Consider the following 11,069-nt stretch of genomic DNA (forward strand, 5'->3'; position numbering starts at 1 on the left):
GCTGAGCATAAGGACGCCCACTGCTACCTTCTCATATCCGTCCAACGACATGCAACAGCTTAAACATCAGTACCATTGACGCACAGCATGCAGCCATACAACAACATATAAGGCAAGTCTTATGAGCGCTTTCATGCTGTGGACGAGAATACAATGGCTAATTTATGAACGCCCATGAAACGGCGTTAAATGGTCAGACACACCTGCGTTTTTCTAACCACCTTTCTGTTACCACACCCAAACTGTGACTACACTTTGTGAATGGTTCCTCTGTACGAATGTAATCGCATTGCAATCGCTGCAAGTGTATAGTGTTCTGTACGCACATGTGCAGTAGCAAACTCGTTCTGTGAAAATATTGGCATTGTGTCCGTCTATGAATCAGGCCCTCTGACTGATGCTGGCTCTGACTGAAGTTACTCTGTCTACTGTACGTATATGTTTGGTCTCACACAGTTCAGCAGGTTTGGCACGGGATCCCGACGGTCAAAATATCAACAGCAGCATCTTGACAGTGAAAATCCTGAGAGATTTAAGTATGTGTTCTAAACCTTACCCTAACCCACCCCACACGGAGTCTAACCCTAACCCACCCCTCCCGCAGCCTAACCCTCCCGTCCCGCAGCCTAACCCTAACCCTTCCGTCTGGGGCTAACCTTAACACTCCACCTAAGCCTACACCTAACCCATATACTTACTGCTGGAATGTGTTGGTATTCTGACCATCGGAATGCCGATGTCAGTATTGTAACCATTGGCATCCTTACCGTCAGAATGCCAACTTCATCCCAGCTCAGCTTCCCGGTCAGTCCACAAGGCATTTCTGGTAGTTTCTTAGCTATTGAATGGTAAGGCTTCTTAAGTTGTATGTATCATCATGAGCTGCAGCTGATCACTAAATCTGGGTACATACTTGTCCAATCTGCATTCAATCCAAACACCCAACCCCTGCTTTCTTCCAATCCTGGTCACTTGGTCGGATCAAAAGATTTTTGTGTGTACGTATATGTTGGATGTAGAATCTGCGACCAGGACTGCAGTAAGATTGTACAAACAGTTGGTTGGAGTTGGAGCTCCTGAGGATTGGACACAGGCCCTGAATCAGAGTCGGACGCTCTGACAGAGCGCTCGCTCTGAATCAGGGCTGTCCCTCTTACTGTTTGGAGCAGCCTCCTGGCCTCTCACATAGCTGTCGGGTCTCGCGCATGCGCACGATGGATCCGCCTCCGTGGTGCGCATGCGCACTTGGGCAACATTGACCCGATTGCGAGCGCTCAGCGCTTGCGAGCGGGTCTGAATCAGGCCCACTGTGTGTACCCAGTTTTACACTAACCCCACTGTCAGTGTGTGTTGCTTTGACTCTATTTAGTTTTGCGCACAGTCATGGGTTCTGCATTAACCACATTACTGCTGATTCTGATTCATAGTAGGCAGTAGGTGTGCATATCATTCATACTTCTTAATTAAATGTAAATCACAAGTTTTGCTATTTTGTCGCTGCTTAATATGCAACATTACCAGTGAACAAAAAGTCACACAGGAACATGGTGCAACATACTGTTGGTTACAAACTGCTGGATGCAGTACATTGCATATAGAGTAGTAGCTAAGAAACATCACTTGTTCAAAAGTATTTATATGTGACAGAACATCTTGGTGGTTTCATCAGGTGTGGTACTGATGAATTTTCGACACAATTAGAATGTCGACAAAACTTCTCTGGTGACTAACCTGGTACAGCGGATACGCCGGCTCCAGCGATGGCTTCTAGGTCTGGCAGTCAGATGATGGTGACTTTTGGCAGATCCAGTGGCTCTTCCAGTGGTGGGTATGCCTAACCCCTATTCCTCCCCCTTGTACCTAACGCTAACCTCCTATTCCTTAGCTTAACCCTAATCTCTCCTCCCTAACCCTAACCCTCTGCTGCCGGTCCGTGCCAAATGTCAGTGTTTCACAAGTCGGCATTCCAACATCAACATTGTGAACATGTCGACATTATGCACATACAGACATGTTCAATGTCGACATTTTAAAAATATTGGCATCATAAATTTTGACTACATCGCGTTTTATCAGTTACCGACATGTTCAATCTGGACATTTTAACAATATTGACATAATTTTAAATTTTGACTACATGACATTTTATGAGCTCTCAATCTTGTTGAAATATAGCATATGGAACAAGTGTGAATTAAAAATAAATAAATAAATAAAAAGCTTTATTAACTGTGAAATGTTAACTTTAGGAGCATAATGTATTAAATATACATACCATTTATTATTTATATAAATGCATAATATGACAAAAAAGTCACACAATTTTAATATTACAATTCTAATATGTATATAACAAATTAAATAATATATAAATATTCTTAAGGAGCATGAATGTTCAAATGAGCAAATATTGTAGAAGTTACTTTATCTTTAATCTATTGCGGCAAGCATAATTAATATCAAGAATGTAAAAAAGGTTTTGGTGTAATAAAACATTACATTCAAAGATCTTAAAATTTTCTTGGGCATATTCATCATGTATCATCCTTTTAATATCATATCTAATTGCCACTATTTGCCATGGGGCTCAGGGGCGCCACAACATTTTTAGGTTGGAGGGGCCAAAGTATTAATTTTGGCTCCACAATATATATATAAACTGCATTGGAGCAGTTGAAACAGGCTGTTGGGCCTTTGCTGCCGTTTGGTACACTTTGGTGGTGATTCAATTGTTAGCCCTTGCGGCTGCAGGTGCCAGAGCATGACAGAGCAATTCAATTGTTGCTCTGTACGGACAACATCAGCATTGTTACACATACTTTAAGTACATTCTTCCATTGCACAAAATAGATCACAATTAGTTACAATTACCAGGATAGTTTAGAAAACTTTAGCACCCTTATTCCTCTTTCCAGATTTTCTCAATGCCTGTTGCAAAATTGAGACTACCTTTTTAGAGTCTACTGTTGTGTACTCACAGTCTGGGTGATGCCACTCTGGAAAAAGATACGTCACGGCCGCTTTAGCTACACTAGGGGTATCTGCAGGAATGTTAGATTTGAACTTCAATATAACTGAATCTGGGCAATTGGGTTTAGGGAGTCCCAATCCTTCTGCCACAGGCGCATGAATCTCTTCTTCAGAGTCTCTTTCCCAATCAATGACACTTGAATTTGCCTGATTGAGATAGGCCATACTGGAATCAATGTTCTCCGCTACAGGCTTACTCTCATATACTGACTCTGGAGGAAGTTGTGGCCTGACTACATCCTGCTGGCTCTGCTGCACTGTCTCACTCCATTCTTCCACAACTTGTTCATCTGTCCTTTCCAATAGTTCACTCTTCACTTGGTTATCAAGATTTTGTAGTCTGCATCCATATGGTCTCTGTAAATAATATGGTGGGTAGCGATGTGTCTGATAAGGCTGTTGTGGATTTATTATTTTTGCCACACTTTCCGCTTCTTCAGGCTCCTTTACATATCCATGGGATTGGTAGTTATGCTGGTAATTATGTGGAGAACATCTGCAACTTGAATAGTGCCAATAATGCTTCCGATCTGCTGCATATCTGCTGCCTTGAACTGGAATACCACCAGGACCAGTAACATTTGCTGCCTGTAGACCTTTCTCCTCATTGACGATATAAAATTCTACAGTCTCTCCATCTTCCAGACTACGGAGGTACTTCCTGGGGTTGTTTTACTTGATAGCCGTATAATGTACAAACACGTCTTCCTTGGTATCATTCCTTTTTACAAATCCATAGCCTCGTCGTACATGGAACCATATGACTTTGCCTGAAATTCTTCTTGCGATGGCTGATTTAACATTGGCTGCAGATGGTTGTGAATCAAAAAGATCAGTCGCTCTCCTCCCATTCCTCTGAGGAGGTTCCCACCAATCATTAGGGGGCATTGTTCTTTCTGTTCACCAGGTAGCTTCTCTTGGTTCTGTGGCATTTTTGGTGAAATTCTTAAATTCTTTACACATTTCCGCCAACCCCAGGGTCAATTCTTCCACTTGTCTTTTCAATTTTTGTAAGGGGTCAGGGGCTGATGCTGAATTACTTTGGGTAGCCATTTCTTTCATTGTAGAGGGATTTCCCATCTTGGAATCTCGATTCTCCTCCTGAAAACCGGGCATCTCAGGGAACGTCACTTCATTATTCCAATGAGAACCTACCACCTTGATGGCCACCTCCTTAAAATCCAGAAAAGGACTCCTAGGAAGCTGCAGCCTTAATAGACGTAAATGGCTCTTGATGCTTTCTCCTTTAGACCCTTCAATAAATTGATTAATTAACATTTCATCTATGTTTCTTACTTCAGCCGTGTCTACGGCCTGTATCCTCTGCAAGGCCTCTTGAAGACTTAAAGCATAGTTACGTAAGGATTCTCCTGGTTGTTGCTTTCTGGCATAGAACTTAATCTTCAGTTCGGACACAGTACTGATGTCAAATGTATCAGCTAGCCGTTGCAAGATCTGATTGATGTTTTGACGTTTTTCCTGGGGCCAGAAGGTGACTTCTCATAGGGCTGACCCCTTTAACTGTCCAATGAGGATCTCCACCTGTTGACGTTCATTTAACGGGTATAACCTAAACATGGATCTTATTTTATTTCGAAACTCCATTAGGTTACTCCCTTCGCCTCCATACTTGTCTCCACTAAAAGTAGGCAACCAGGGAGCACCGAAGTAATAGGGAAGGATTATGGGGTTGATTTGCGGTGTGCTACTTCCACTTGCTCCCGCCGAATCCCCCATTGCTCTTTGCTCTTGTGACATTGTAACCTTCCTAGCGACCCTCCACTTACGCTCTTCACTTTGGGCTCTGTATCCTGTGCTTAGTGACGCCAAATGTGATACCCCCCTATCTGGGTACAGATGAGGAATGGGGTTCCTATGTACTTTCTCAAGTGATTACAGAGAGGTCAAGAGGTAAATTACAATCAGAACAACTCTTCTTATTTGCAATACACAATAAAAATAACCAACAGTTTGAATTTTATTGTACTGGAACACAGCCTCCTGGTTAGCGGTCAAGAATCCTCTCCTCTTGCTGATTCCAAAGATTACTACACACAGTACTTTTCCTAGAGCAGATTTACTTAAACGACCCTAACTAGTCAGCGATAACAATAAACATTACCTTACACAGTTAATTTAGACAGTAAATTAGTCTATTTTCTACACTTTTCTGGCCAGAAAACTACAAGTTCATGAGCTCGTTTACACATAAGTCCTGTTGGTGTACACAATGTTGCCCGGGTGCTAGTTCACTTTTATGCTATCATTGACTGAAGTTGTCCTTTATACTGTTGCCTCTCTTACAGTGACTTAGATTAGTTAAAGGGAACTTGCTGCTGTGAGATCAGTCTCTCCTTAGTAATCCTGCCCAGTATTGCGACTAACGTCTATATAACTCTAGTTGAAGAAGCAATGTTCTGTTACACTTCCAAAAGTCAATGAGGATGCAAATTACCTTATTAGTGGTTTTAACACCGATTAGATCCTACGGGTAGACTTTATTCTTTCTGCGTGCTGACTGTCTCTTTTCCCCTGAACTCCACTGACTCCCATTACAGTGCTGGCTTGCAATCTCGGCTACTTTGCAACTGTTACAGTCTATGTAGTATCTTTTTCTGGCTGTGTAGGGTGGGCTGGCAGTCGCAGCTACTTTGTAATAGTTTGTTGCTGCAGACAGCCCTAGTTAAATGTTCCTGTGGGCAGCTGGCTTGTGGGCTTACAACCATTGTAATTACAGGGCTCTCTTTAAACGGCTGTATTACTGTATTGTCCCTGAGAACGGTGAAATAATAGTCCCATGAACTGTCTTTTTCCCTCAGCTGTCTCCTTAGCCTTTCCAAGGCTGACAGGTATCTACAGGGACATGGCAGTGATAGGACATAACTGCTATGTAGGCTTGGTATGGGGCTGGTTTTCTGGGAAAACTATGATGAGGTGTCTAGCGCAGCTTAGTCTCACTGCCTGCCGCTAGCTGTATTTACTGCAACAGGGGAGTGGGAGGGCATACTGTTCTGCAGGCTGGCTATTAGGCTGGTCTTTTAGGAAAGCTATGGTAAAGTCACTGGCGCAGCTTAATCTCACTGTCTGCCGCTAGCTGTGCTGACTACTGTGGGTACGATGTGTGCCATACAGCCTTTCTCACCAGCTCACCCGTTACTCAGCTCTGTCTCCTCTTTCTTTCTGCAGAGTCAACGCTTGTCCCCCAGCTGCTTGGACCAGCCTATCCTTTGCTGCAGCGCCGGCCTCCGGGACTCCGCCTCAACCGCGCCCCCTCCTGATGACTCCTTCCTCCTTCTCTTGCTCCGGAAATGGCTCCGGATCAACAGCGGCAGCACCCTCACCGTCGGGACCGCTCTCCGATCACCTCAGGTAATAAACAGCGCGACAGGGGCTACCTCCCGCTCCGTTCCATCAGGGACAACTGCGCACTTGCCGCGCGTCCCGGGTCCTGTTAAGGCAGACCTCTCTCCATCTGACAGCCTCCTCAGGGCTCCCTGTAACTGCCCTAACTGTCCACCTCAGCCACCAGCTGCTGTCTCCAGCCGGTTCTGTCATGTGACCTGCTGCTGGCTCCCCACTGCTTTATTCACTCCTCTCTTTTCCTATTGGCTCTGGGTTACCCTTGTGGGGTCCAGAGCCCCAACATTGTAAATAAAGAACAATATAAACAATGACATATTATAACAGCCATAGTACCTTACTTACAGTATATACAATTCTAATATATGTTTTAACATCTATACAAGGGCACACTACTATAAGTGGTACTCCTAGTATCTGGGGTACCACACAGGGCCTCCCAAACACAATTGAGTATTGCACCCTGATCTCCCGTCACTTTAGACGGGAGATAGGGGGCGATATGACAATTGAATCGCCCCCTTTTTTGTGATGGAACTTTAATAAATCTACTTTCTTTGCTGATTATCCTGAGTGCTGGTCCTGCATTCTTCTCTGAGGAAGGGGTGAGTGTGATATACAGTATATATATATATATCCCATATATCACATTATTGTACTGCTTCCTCCACAACAGAATTGTTGTGATTGGGATAAATCGACCACATGCAAAAAATGCCATTAGTAATGGTCTGGTTAAATCGGGCCCAGTGAGAATCTGTGATCTAAATTACACTGACCTATATGGGGGACCAGAAGTGACATCCCTAAAAAGACCACATACTATAAGCCTGTGTTAAAGGGCAGCACAGTACGCTCAATATATATGTGTGTTGCGTGATACTTACTTCCTTAAACGTTATTACATTATTAGGCGCTTGTTTCCACCTCTTATATTTTTCATATATACATAAATATATATATATATATATATATATACAAACACACAGATATATATGTGCCGCAAAGGGGGAGTAAGGGGTGCCGCAAATGGGGGGGAGGGCATTTGGGTCTAAAGGGAGGAGAGAGAAAGTTACGAAGGGGGGAGCTGAGGGGCAAGAGGGGAGGAATATATAAAGTGGGAGGGGAGAAGGGCACAGGGCTGGTCCCAGCGGAAGGGCTAGCACGCAGTTACTAGCCACTGTAGGGGTCAGAGCTAGCTGGAGAAGGGAGGAGGCAGACAGAGAAGGGCTGTGGGGAGGGAGGAGGTGGAGCAGCTGGAAAGAATAGCTCCGTAACCATGCTCTCGACAACCCAGCACATATACTGGTGCCTCTCAAATGTTTTTTTGGGGGGTATGTGAGTCACCCCCTTGCCTCGCCCCCCCACCCACCCGATCCAGAAACTATGATGGGGCTATTAAGAGGTCAGTGCTATCTCTATTCTGCTGGTTCAGACCAGGCCATGCATGAGCATTGAAATATCATGAAACAGAAGGCGGGGAGGAGCTTCCAGGCCACCGGGGAGGACTCAGAAGATAGGGAAAACCAGCTAATGACCTCTTCAGATGGCATTAGCTATCGAGGACAAGCTCCAGAAAGGTAAGTTTTTTGGAGCTTGATAAATAGACCTGCACTGTTGTCCCCATAGAGAATTATGGGAATGGCAGTAGTGAATGAAAGTTATGCAATCACTAGTGATAACTGTACTATTTAAGGCGTTTTAGCATTAATAAATAGCAAACTTAATCCTGCGATAATCCTGCCATAATCCTGCAAAAATATCCTTTTTTGCAGGATTTATTGTTTGACATAGTTATCAAATAGGCTCATGTAACTGAATTCCAACACATGATATAGGAACAAAATAGTCATAAATTATGCAAACTGTATGTAATCTCAATACAGCTATTTTATTCTGTACTGACTCAGAAATACAATTAAAAAAAAAAAAAAACAGCCAAGATGTCACGCTGGGAGGCGGTTTTCTGGAAGCTGAGGCTGCGGGAGGAAACGGAGGCGAGGGGCCTGAATGTACGACCTCCACATCCACGGGTCTTGGTCGGTGGTGAGACCTAGTCAAAGGTGCGGAATCTAACCCACGAGATGGTGTTCGCCAGTGACCCCACCAATCGGGATATGGGCTTGAGCTGCACCTCGTAAGCAGGTCGCGGTCCTTTGACTAGGTGACCAAAGCCTGCGGGGAAAAAGGAGAGACGAACACTCATGGCCCAAAGGGTCTGTGCCAGTAAGGGGCACGTAGGGACACTGTACTTGAAGTACAAGGAAGTGTGTACTGCGGACACACTCTACCGGGTTGCCGGTTAGAAAGAGTGCACCACGGTGCAATACTGTAACACGTAGGTAGGGACCACAGAGTCCAGTAAGGAGGTTGGTAGTGGTACTGGAGCCAGCCAGAGATTATGACGCTGGAGAGGTGGGTACGTATAACTACACTCAGGCTGTGATGGTAAAGCACTGGTGAAATGGATAGTATACTGCACACAGGCGGTGGTGGTAATGCACTGGTGGAATGGAGGTATACTGCACACAGGCGAGGTGGTAACGCACTGATGAGATGAATGATATAGCTGCACACAGGCTGAGGTGGTAAAGCACTGGTGAGATGAATGATATAGCTGTACACAGGCTGAGATGGTAAAGCACTGATGAGATGAATGATATAGCTGCTTACAGGCTGAGATGGTAAAGCACTGATGAGATGAATGGTAGAGCTGCACACAGGCTGAGATGGTAAAGCACTGATGAGATGAATGAAATAGCTGCACACAGGCTGAGATGGTAAAGCACTGGTGAGATGGATGATATAGCTGCACACAGGAATAGATCACTGGAAGCAAGGGAACCTGGAACGAGATACCACTAGTAACACTAGCAGCGACAATGGTTGTTCAGGCAACTACCTGATACACAGGAGCCGGATATATACCCCCTGGAAGCCCACTGATTGGTCCACAGCGTCAGCTGACCGGCCAGACTGTCAGGGAAGGAAGGATAGTCAGAGAAGGAAGTGTCATGGCGGCGCCCATGATAGGAACCGATCCCTGCGCACCAGGCCGCCCAAGACACCAGCGTCAGGGAGAATGCTCAGCACCTCCCACGACGCCGCACCAGCCGCCCGACTGCCCGGGAAGTCAGAGGAAGCCGGCGGGACGGTAAGGGACGGCCGATCCCCGGCTGAACTCTGACACAAGATGAGATGCAGAGACGCTTGTTGTTTTAATGAATGTTTTGCCTAGAACAGTAAGCCTGATTCAGCAACTACGATTACGCATGCAATCGGACGATTGTTGCGTTCTGCGCATACGTATGCATCGCAGTGCGCATACACTCCACTGGGACCGGAGCTGCGATTGCTGTAACTACGTAGACCCATCGCAGAGTGATTGACAGGAAGTACCGTTTGGGGGTGGTGACGAGGGAGTGGTCGGCGAAACGAAGGCGTGCCATTGCGTTTGAACGCAATTGCAGGGCCGTGCATAAATTAGCTACTGCAATGCCATATGCAGCTTGTGTACTCACTGTGTGCAATGTGGTTAGTAATTCCTGAGTAAGGTCAGACCTTGTGCAAGTGTGCGTGAGGCTGCGATTGTACTCAATGTTACCATGGTTTCGCAGTCTTACTAAGTATTACGGAGATGTGTGTAAGGTAAGGTGGATGTCCTTATGTTATGCTGCGTATGGCATTGTGATCGCAGACATTAGCATATCTTCATAGTGAGACTGCGTGCATAATCGCTATTGTGATCGCAGTTGCGATCTGTACTAAATCAGGCCCAGTGTTTCCCAAACTCATTCCTCAAGGAGCACTAACAGTTTTCCAGGTCTACTCACAGAATCACATGTGGAATAATTAGTTCCACCTGTGGATCTTTTAAAATGTGTCAGCCAGTAATGAATACACCTTTGCACCAAGTAGGAAAAATAGAAAAAATGCACTGTTAATGCTCCCTGACAAATGAGTTTGGGAAACACTGGCCTAGAAGGTTGGACTGAACTAGTTATTACAGTACAACATTAACGCCACTGGCATGCCCTAGGCAGGGTCGCCGAGAGGGGGGTGGTGGGTACTCTTTACCTGGGCCCGAGCTTGCTAGAGGGGCCTGGCGAGGGCCTGGGTTTGGCGCCGCTCTCCCCCTCCCTCCCTCCTCCCACCCACACAGCAGCCCAGCACATAAAAGTGTTTTTTTCTTTCTTTAGCTCAAGGGGGCGTGGTGACGCCTCTAGGGATTAACCCACAACCTCCTTCATCTGGGCCCATGCTGGCACCTGTAGTCCTATTGGTAACATACAATAGTTTACTTAAATTTCCCCACTTTATTACCCCCGTACCCAATGCTCCAGGGGTGCGGGGAAGACCCCTGGGCTTCAGACCAAGCCGGGGGTTAAGGGAGAGGGGGGACCGCTTTTTGGAGGGGTCCTCACCTCCCCTGAGATCCCTGTCTTGGCCTGACTGGCTTGGGCTGGTAATGCTTTGGCCCCGGAGCCCCGGTGAAAAGTTCTCTGGGCTGTAGCATTACAGCCTGGCCGTTTTGGGTCTGGTGCTGGTTTTAAATATAGGGGGGACCCTACGCAATTTTTTTCCCCCTATATTTAAAACCACGACTGGCCCTGCAGCCTGGTGTTGGTTTCTAAATTACGGTGGAACCCTACACATTTTGTTCCCCGTAAATTTTAGAA

The 11,069-nt window shown here is 45.7% G+C and overlaps 1 pseudogene; it reads right to left on the minus strand.

The window, feature by feature from the left end:
* Positions 1–2,880: 2,880 nt before the first annotated feature.
* On the minus strand, positions 2,881–4,788 carry LOC148519889 (uncharacterized; annotated as a pseudogene).
* Between the last annotated feature and the right edge of the window lie 6,281 nt (positions 4,789–11,069).

Source organism: Taudactylus pleione, unplaced genomic scaffold (genome assembly GCF_031769625.1).
Source record: "Taudactylus pleione unplaced genomic scaffold, aTauple2 ptg000179l, whole genome shotgun sequence".
Taxonomy (NCBI): Eukaryota; Metazoa; Chordata; class Amphibia; order Anura; family Myobatrachidae; genus Taudactylus; species Taudactylus pleione.